General features: G+C 42.5%; 1 long non-coding RNA gene across 3 annotated transcripts in view; it reads right to left on the bottom strand.

The window, feature by feature from the left end:
* The window catches only part of LOC101986764, an 85,099-nt gene extending 77,797 nt beyond the window's left edge, over positions 1-7,302 (bottom strand). For 2 of the 3 annotated variants that reach the window (XR_003378002.1, XR_003378001.1), the window contains exons 1-2: positions 7,106-7,302; positions 4,906-5,004 (exon numbers count right to left, since the gene is read on the bottom strand). This is a non-coding gene — a long non-coding RNA (uncharacterized LOC101986764). Of the gene's footprint in view, positions 1-4,905; positions 5,005-5,151; positions 5,357-7,105 lie in introns of those variants that run through there. The other variant, XR_003378004.1, reaches the window with a different exon arrangement.
* Between the last annotated feature and the right edge of the window lie 1,078 nt (positions 7,303-8,380).

Here is an 8,380-nt window from a genome sequence, read left to right as displayed (position 1 = left end):
GATAGATAGATAGATAGATAGATAGATAGATAGATAGATAGATAGAGATAGATAGATAGATATAGATAGATAGGGTTACCGTTAAGCAGTATGAATAAGTTACATAAATATAAATGCGTCATGCTTAAACTCAGATCTCATTAGGTAGACAAATAGTCTCAAGCCCCTAAAGCAATTATGGACTCAAGCATTTTAGATAAAGGTCTAAACAATTTTGTAGCTAGCTTAAGATGACAGCTACCAAATATATTATCTTCATGTGCTCTCGGCAATTAAAAAAAAAAGAGCCTTTCCAAAAGCAGATCCTAGTTATACCAGTAAAAAACACAGGCATAGGGGGTGCAGCCTGTGTGGCAGGGGCTGATAATGGGAACAGGCTGTGCTGGGACAAGCTTGTCTCTTTACAAGGTTGTCAACTGTTCATCAAAGAACGCTCTCTCCTCATTGCCATCTATGTAGAGCGACCTCAACATTAAACAGAGATTTCTTCCTGATGGTCTGCCAGCTGACCCAGGCAGCTGGCAACCAGCTCCTCCTACCACAGGTGGCTGGAGCTAATGAGCTGCCTTAAAAGCAATAGAAGGCCATCAGGGTAGTGAGTGGCTGTAAAGCTAGCATTCAGGAAGCTAAGGCAGAAGGATCTGCTCAAGTTAGAAGCAGCCCAAGCAGGACTGTTAGTCCCTGTTTCAAAAATAAAATTTAAAAATAAAAAAAAAAAACCTCTGAAGCAGGGAAAGATTTCCTAGCTTGAACAAAAGGCAGCAGTCACAAATGGAAAGTGAGGGCACTTTCTTAAAAATACCAAAAGACATGCTAAGAATAAAAAGGCATCTCAAAAAAACAAAAACAAAAAAGCAAAAGACAAGCCAGGTTTGGAGAAAGAGAGGTTTTTGTTTGTTTGTTTTTTCTGAAGCAGGGTCTCACTAGTGGCCCAGGCTGTCCTCGAACAATCTTCTTACCCCAGCTCCCAAGTGATAGGATTGTGAGTGTGTATGACCAAATCCATAAATACACATACACACACACACACACACACACACACACACACACACACACACATATATATACATCTGACAAAGGAGTCAAAAGCAGATTCTTTCTTACAATAAAATAAGGGGGATTCAAAGTGAGTAAAAAGTTGGGCATGGTACTTCATGCCTTAAATCACAGCACTTGGGAGCCTGTGGTAAGAGAATGACCAGTCAGAGGCCAGCCTGAGCTACATACCAACTACAAAGCAAGCCTGAGCCACAGCCTTAAAAAAAAGGAAAAAGATTTTAACAGGCACTCACAACAGATATACAAGTATCAATGGCATCTACAGCATTTTAGCATCACTACTCAATAAAAAAATGGTTTTTAAACCCACAAGGATCACCTCATACTAATTAGAATCAGTACTACTGGGGAAAAAAAAAAACAGAAAATAACAAACTTTGGTAAAGCTGTGGAGAAATCAGAACCTTCACATTATTGTTAGGAATGTAAAACGGTCTAAACACTATGAACAGTAAAGCAGTTCCTTAAAAAATGAAAAATACAATTCTTCCAGTCACTCTACTTTGTGCAGAGTGCAGAGCCTTCAGGGAGTATCTGTATCCTCGGCGTTACTCTCAGCAGCCAGAAGGTGGCACCACTCAAGAATCTCTGGACAAGCGAATAGATTCTACTCATAAAGCACCTACAGTGTCAAATTCTTAGCAGAAACTAGAATGTTGGTTACCATGACAGCATGAGGGAATAAGTCATTACAGTTTATCAGAGTTTTGCTTTTACAATAATTCTTGTAATGCATAGTATGTAATAATGCGTTGTACCTAATGTCATTACCTATATACTAGAAAAAACAGCTTAACTGCATGTATATATTTTATCACAGTTTTAAAGTATGTATTTTTAAGCCTACAAAAATACCTCAATTCCCTCCTCAAAAACAGGCAAAATTCACTATAAAAAATGATGTGTGGCTATAGTCTCCTGCTCCGGAAGCTGAGGATCACTTTAGCTCAGGCATTATACCCCAGGCTCCTCAGCAAGAACAAATACAATGAGAGAGAGACAGAGACAGAGAGAGAGAGAGAGAGAGAGAGAGAGAGAGAGAGAGAGAGAGAGAGAGAAAGGGCATTGCTCAAAATGTACATAGGAATCAGAACTCTTATGCCCCACTGGTAGAATTTATATTGGTACAACCATTTTGGAAAACTGTCAACATCTTCTATCTACTGAATCTCAATGCTCCAATCTAAGCATAAGTACCATACTTTCTTTACTTTATGTTTGCAGGACTGGGGAATGAAAATGTGAACCAAAGAACACAAGCAATAATGTTCAAATATGCTTTATTCATTTTAGCCAAATCCTGGACACTATGCAAAGATGTAACAGTAAATTATCAATCTATTCAAAGAAACTACTTATTACACAACCTGTGAAAGAACATATACACCAGAGTTCCTATTGTATGATATTATTTATATGGATTGTAAAACCAGATTAAAGCAGTTGATTAGATTTTGTTGTTGTTTTAATGGCGATTTAGTTACCTTCATGATGTAGTTGAGATGACTACTGAATAGATTGGGCAAGAACTCTAGTGCTGGAAATATATTAGGCTTGATCTGTCAGGGGCTGCAGAGTCACAGAAAATGTTAAGTGATCATCAATCATACCTTCTATTAATACACTTTATACTTTTTGATGTATGTTTGTTATATCTCAAAGGTAAATTATTCGTAAAGCACGTCAGGTCTTTCAGTTGGGAATCTGATTCAAAAGTTAACAAATTGCAACCTTGCTTTTTCTTTTTCTGATTTAGATGTTTAGATCCTATTGTACCCAAACTTACCAGTCTCCCAAGTTACCTGATGAATCTGAAGCCTCCCTCAGAGCAAATTTACGGCTCTTCTGTCTTTCAGTGTTCCCTTTCCTAAAACCACCCTGTATTCACTGGGTTTTATAATAACCTGTTTTTATTTAGTCTGTACTTGGAATCTACACCTCCTGTTTGCTTTCTATCAGTCAAATGACCAACTTGACATTATTCATCTTTTGAGTTTTAGTTTTTCGAGACAGGGTTACTCTGTGTAGACCTGGCTGTTCTGGAACTCACTCTGTAGACCAGGCTGGCCTTGAACTCAAAGATCTACCTGGCCCTGCCTCCCAGGTGCTGAAACTAAAGGTGTGAGTAACTACAACCTGCCCTGCAGGGTGTTTTTCTTCTGTTTTGGTTGAGACAGAGTTCACTACGTAGCAGATTCCACCTGCTACTCCTTCCCAAGGGCAAGTATTAAAATCACGGCTCACCATGATAGCTATGTCCATTCAAATTTTCAAAATATCACTTTATTTTAATATATATTTGAAATATATATTTATATATAACTATAATATATTTAAAATATAGCTCATGCCCCCCAAGGCCCTGACTTGCATTTCCAGCAGCATCTCCCGCCTCCCACCCAAAATTGTGTGCATATATTTATATGATATATATGTATATACATACACACACATATATATATCATAAGGTGTTATCAAACATGGGGGAGGTCACACCTATGCTAAGTCAGTCCTGCCATTCACCCTCAAGAAGTCAATTAAAAGAGCCAAGATAAACATGGAAAGCAAAAAAGGGGAATTTATTCAAACTGGACACATTAGGAAAAGAGACAAAGAGATCCAGTATCCTTGAAGTCAGTCAGGGTCCTGAAGTGAGATCAAGGTTTAAATCCACGTCAAAGGATATGTATATTTAAGCATCATTAGATGGCTGTAAGGTGCTCTGACAAGTTGCTATAACCATGAAATCTCTTTCCCGCTGCCTCACCCTCACCCACACTGACTGATGGCTTTTCCTCTCTAAGCATGAGATTCCCAGGGAAATTCCCATTTCTTCAGTGTCTACTGTTTCAAAAGTCTGATAATCTGATAGACATATGTCTTTTTAGAACATTTTCATTGCTGCCAGGCAGGTTACAATATTATCATACTTCAATATTTGATAAACATGTGACATCCCTCCAATACCTATCCTTTCCACACACCATCTACCCACTCTAAGAAGAGAAACCTTCATTCTTTTTATAAAGGGACATTTTATTGACTGTCCCTAAACAGTCAATTAGCACAGGTAACATGAGCTGTTCAAAAAAGAAAAATAAAGGGTATTGGCTTTCCCCACCTCCCCTGGCTCCCACCATTAGTAATAATGTGAATATTAAAGACCTTAATATGCAAAATCTTACAATGTAGTAATAAGAATCAAATCCTTTCGCCGTCACAATTTTACAAACTTGATTGCCTCTAACATGCCCTTAGCTTAGTTAAATAAACAAATTAGTGGGAAGGTAATAACTGTGAAGTGATGAGAAGGTATTAAATACAGAAAGGCCAATGTAAAAGAAACTTACCAGGCTGTCTTAACTGGTAGAATGCTTGCCTATCGTACACAAAAGCCCCAGGATAAACTAGTAGTGGCTGCACACATCCATGGGAGGCAGAGAAGCAGGTAGATCAGAAGCACAAAGAAGCCTGATCAATGTGATATGGAATTAATGGCAACAATTTTTACATTGGCTCAACAAGACAAGTCAGAAATGCACTTACAAGAAATCTTTGAGCAGCCGGCAGATTCAGTTTCAGGAAAAGGGTTAACAAGGATCAGGCCACTCCTTAAAATGCACCATGTGGATACAGTGAAAAAAACTGGGGTAATCTGGTATACTGCATTTTTTTATTTAAATGTACTAACTGAAATAGATTTTTCTGAGAACATCAAAATGTGTTTCACTTCATAAAAGTCAATAGAAAGAAATGTAAAAATATTTAACATAAGAACAAATGGGTTTGTACTACTGGAATGCAATAATCATAAAGCTGGATAGGTGGATTAATTGTCGTACATACCTGTGGATTTTCTGGATTCCTGTGTTTGCTTACTCATGTACATTCAAGTCTTATTTTTCAGAAACCACTTCTGGAAGCTTTTGGCTTCGATACTGCCACCTGTAGACATAAAAGAGAAATAAAGCATGTTTTATTCATCAGCATTACATCTTTCCTAGGCATCTAACAGAGAAAAACGGGAGGAAAAGTGGCAAAATATTTGCTCCGAAAGACCAACAAAGTGTTTTCTCTCCCAATGCAACTTACCTAAGGCATCTCCTTCCACAATGGTTCAATAAAGTAGTTGATAAGAAACTGAAACATACTAAGTCCCAGGTCATCAACCAAATCACCTTCTGAATAGTTCATTAAAAGATATGGGAGTTCTGCTCACCAACGCTTGGTTATATAGAGAAGGAAAATGAATTCGCATTTGAGACCATCCGGGATACCTACAGGGTTCCAGGCTAGGCTAGGGAAGAAAGGGGTGTGTGTGTGTGTGTGTGTGTGTGTGTGTGTGTGTGTGTGTGTGTGTGTAAGAGAGAGAGAGAAAGAGAAAGAGAGAAAAGGAGGGAGGGAGGGACGGAGGGAAGGAAGGAGGGAGCAAGGAAGAAGGGGAGAGGTGGGGGGAGGGGGAAGAGAAAGCACGTGCCAGCATAATTTACAGCCATTTCGAGACCTACCATTTAAAATTAGGAGTCAATTTTCCCTGTATAATCTGAGAATAAAGAATTTCATAACTTAACCTGATAAAAAGAGATATGGACGCACGCTAACGTTACTTTATTCCAAGGTCATAAGGTATCTATTTAAAAATAAAAATTTCAGTCTGAATCTGAACAGAGCTTAATTCAATCTAAACAGATTTTTGGTGGGGTGTTTTCGTCATAGTACCCTGGGCCTGATTTGAACATAAACAAATCCGAAAAGATCTTTCCCTACCTTCTATTGATTAAAATACAGATAGATCCTTTTTTCCTTAAAAAAAAAAAGTCACGGAAAGAACAGAGGAATAAAATATGCATAAGCAATTACCAGAGAATCCAAGCAGCCATAAGATAAAAAGAAGGGTTTGCATCGCAGGGAAAGATAAAGACAAACCTTTAAATTCTGTAGTTAATTGAAAATGAGGAAGCGCCTTGCCCGGGCAGCTGCGCCGCAGAGGGGCAGCCCTTCAGAGTGCCCGTCTTCCCAGGACAAGTGGCCGCCTCCTCCCAGGCTCCAATATGTTAAACCAAAGACACAAGAAGCACTTCCCGCGCCCACCCCCTGCTGAGATAGCATTAGACCCCCCACCAAACCTGCCTGGCTTGCTACCCGGCCAAGTCCTGGCTTCTTTGCCCATACCACAGACGCATCCCACTTACCCATCGTTTACTTTAAAGCTCGAAAGCTTGTTTTGTTTTACGGAACTGCGCAAATCCTGGAAAACCAAGTCTCCCTGAGACCCTCGCCTCCTCCTTCCTAGGATGTTCATTAAAAAGAAAAAGAAAAAAGAAAAAAAAAGATACCAAAAATCTTCTCCCTTTCCAAGCCCGATCGTACGCTGGGCCACCCCAAAGAAGGTCTTTGAGTACCCTCTAAAGACCAATACCGCTCCCACGTGCCTTCTCATGCAATGCAAACGACCACGAGCTCCTGAGGATTGTGTGCGCGGCCAACCCTCGGGGAGGGAAGTCCCGCACACTTATCACCCCAGCCCCCACCCCAGCTCGGACAGCAGGAGGGAGACCCCGGGTGTGGCGATGCGCTGGTACACAATACTCTAGTAACTCCAGCCTTCCCCCCCCCAACTCCCCCGCAGTCCTGCCACCAGTCTCCCTTCACCCAGTCCCTTCAGTCCCCGCGGGCTGGGAACAGGGGGCGTCCTGATGGCTGTTGGGTGGGGATCAGGAAGGTTGGAGCGACAGGCTACTACCACCCAGATCGCGAGTGGGTAAAGGGCGTCGTGGTCGCCAGATGCAACATGGAAGCTCAGCTCCTCCAAGGAGTCGAGGTGAGGACCGCTCCCAGAAGAACTGAAGGAGCGAAATCCCACAGGCGATAATTCTTCCGTACCTCTCCCCACCTAGCTCAAGCGCGCACCCTACGGGGCCGAGCACCCTCCTCTAGCAATTGGGACCTGGCCGGCCCTTGCCCACGATGGCCACAGAAACTCTGCTTCCCAGGCCACGGCGACCCCAGAAACGGGCAAGGCGCCACTGTTGCTCGGGGGACCCACCTGAATGCAGGGTGCGCCCGCCGTTGCGCTGTCTTCAGCAGTGGGAAGGCGACGGCCGGGAGACCGCGGGACCCCCCAGAAAGCCTCGCTCACTCGGAGGAGCAGACGGAGCTACCTTAGAGCCAAGAGCTCTGTTCGTTCACCTGGCCGGCAGGTTCTGCAACTGGGTCCAGCGACCAGCCCGAGCCGAGCCTTCATCTCCGCCCCTTTCCCGCCACCCGCGCAGTGCTGCGCTCCGCCCCCTGACCGCCCTCCCCTTGCTGCGGGGGGGGGGGGGGCAGCCCTGGGCTGCCTCGCTGAGCCTCGTGTTGCAGCTCCCGGGTCCCAGGCACCCTGGAGGACTGGGGGCGGCCCTGGGATCCGCCCCGACCCCATCCTCCTAACCTTCCCGCGCTCAACGGGCCGCCAAGGCTGTGGGCACTGCACGCTCTGCCCTGTTCTTCCGCTGTCTCTTCACTCCCTGCCTGGCAACTTCCACCGCCCGGCGGGTGACTGCCTCAAGCTTTGTGGGAAGCGGGGTAGAAGTGCTGGGGTGGGGAATCAAGTAAAGAGGAGAATGAACCAGTGAGAGGAGGCAAAGAAATAACCATGTCAACTGGCAGGGGATGGATGCAAGTTACTGCCTGTGGTTTCTGTTACATTAACTACCTGGATATGCTGCTGTCCTTGTTAAAACCGCAGTAATGTTCAGAGGCATCAGTCTAAAGATTTTCATGCTAATTGGTATTGGGCTGTTGGCGTTTGAAGGGGGGGCGGGTAGAAGATGATGGCAAACCATAGGCTCCCTCGTTTTTAAAAAAGTTGCATTTCTTATATACGTTGTATAAGCCACCTTTCTCATTTAAAAACAAAAAAATAGATAGCAATAGTTACGGTCTACAGAAACAGATTCAGTGCATATGTATTATTTCAATCTACTGTAATTATATTAATTGGCTCTTTATAAGGTAGATTTTAAGTATTTCATTAAAACAGGCTCATAATTTTGGGATCAGGAATCCCAGTGATTTCATTTGATTTTTGTCTTTATTTCTATCTAAGATGTCAGTTTCATGAAGATTACTAAATGTAGTTATACAGAAAAATAAATCCTTTTTCTTCTAGGTTAACGGTATGTTTAGATCTGGCAAAGAACAAATTGTTTTTAAATCCAAGAAAAAATAAGATTCCCACTCATTAGGGATGATCTGATGATAGCTTTTTCTTTCTTTCTCGTTCAGGCAAACTCCCTTTCTTTTTTGCATTGTCCTTCCAAAACTGCCCCTCAAACATAAC

This window comes from Microtus ochrogaster, chromosome X (genome assembly GCF_000317375.1).
Source record: "Microtus ochrogaster isolate Prairie Vole_2 chromosome X, MicOch1.0, whole genome shotgun sequence".
Lineage (NCBI taxonomy): Eukaryota > Metazoa > Chordata > Mammalia > Rodentia > Cricetidae > Microtus > Microtus ochrogaster.
The sequence above is the reverse complement of the archived record's forward strand: the minus strand, read 5'-3'. Positions and strand labels throughout refer to the sequence as shown.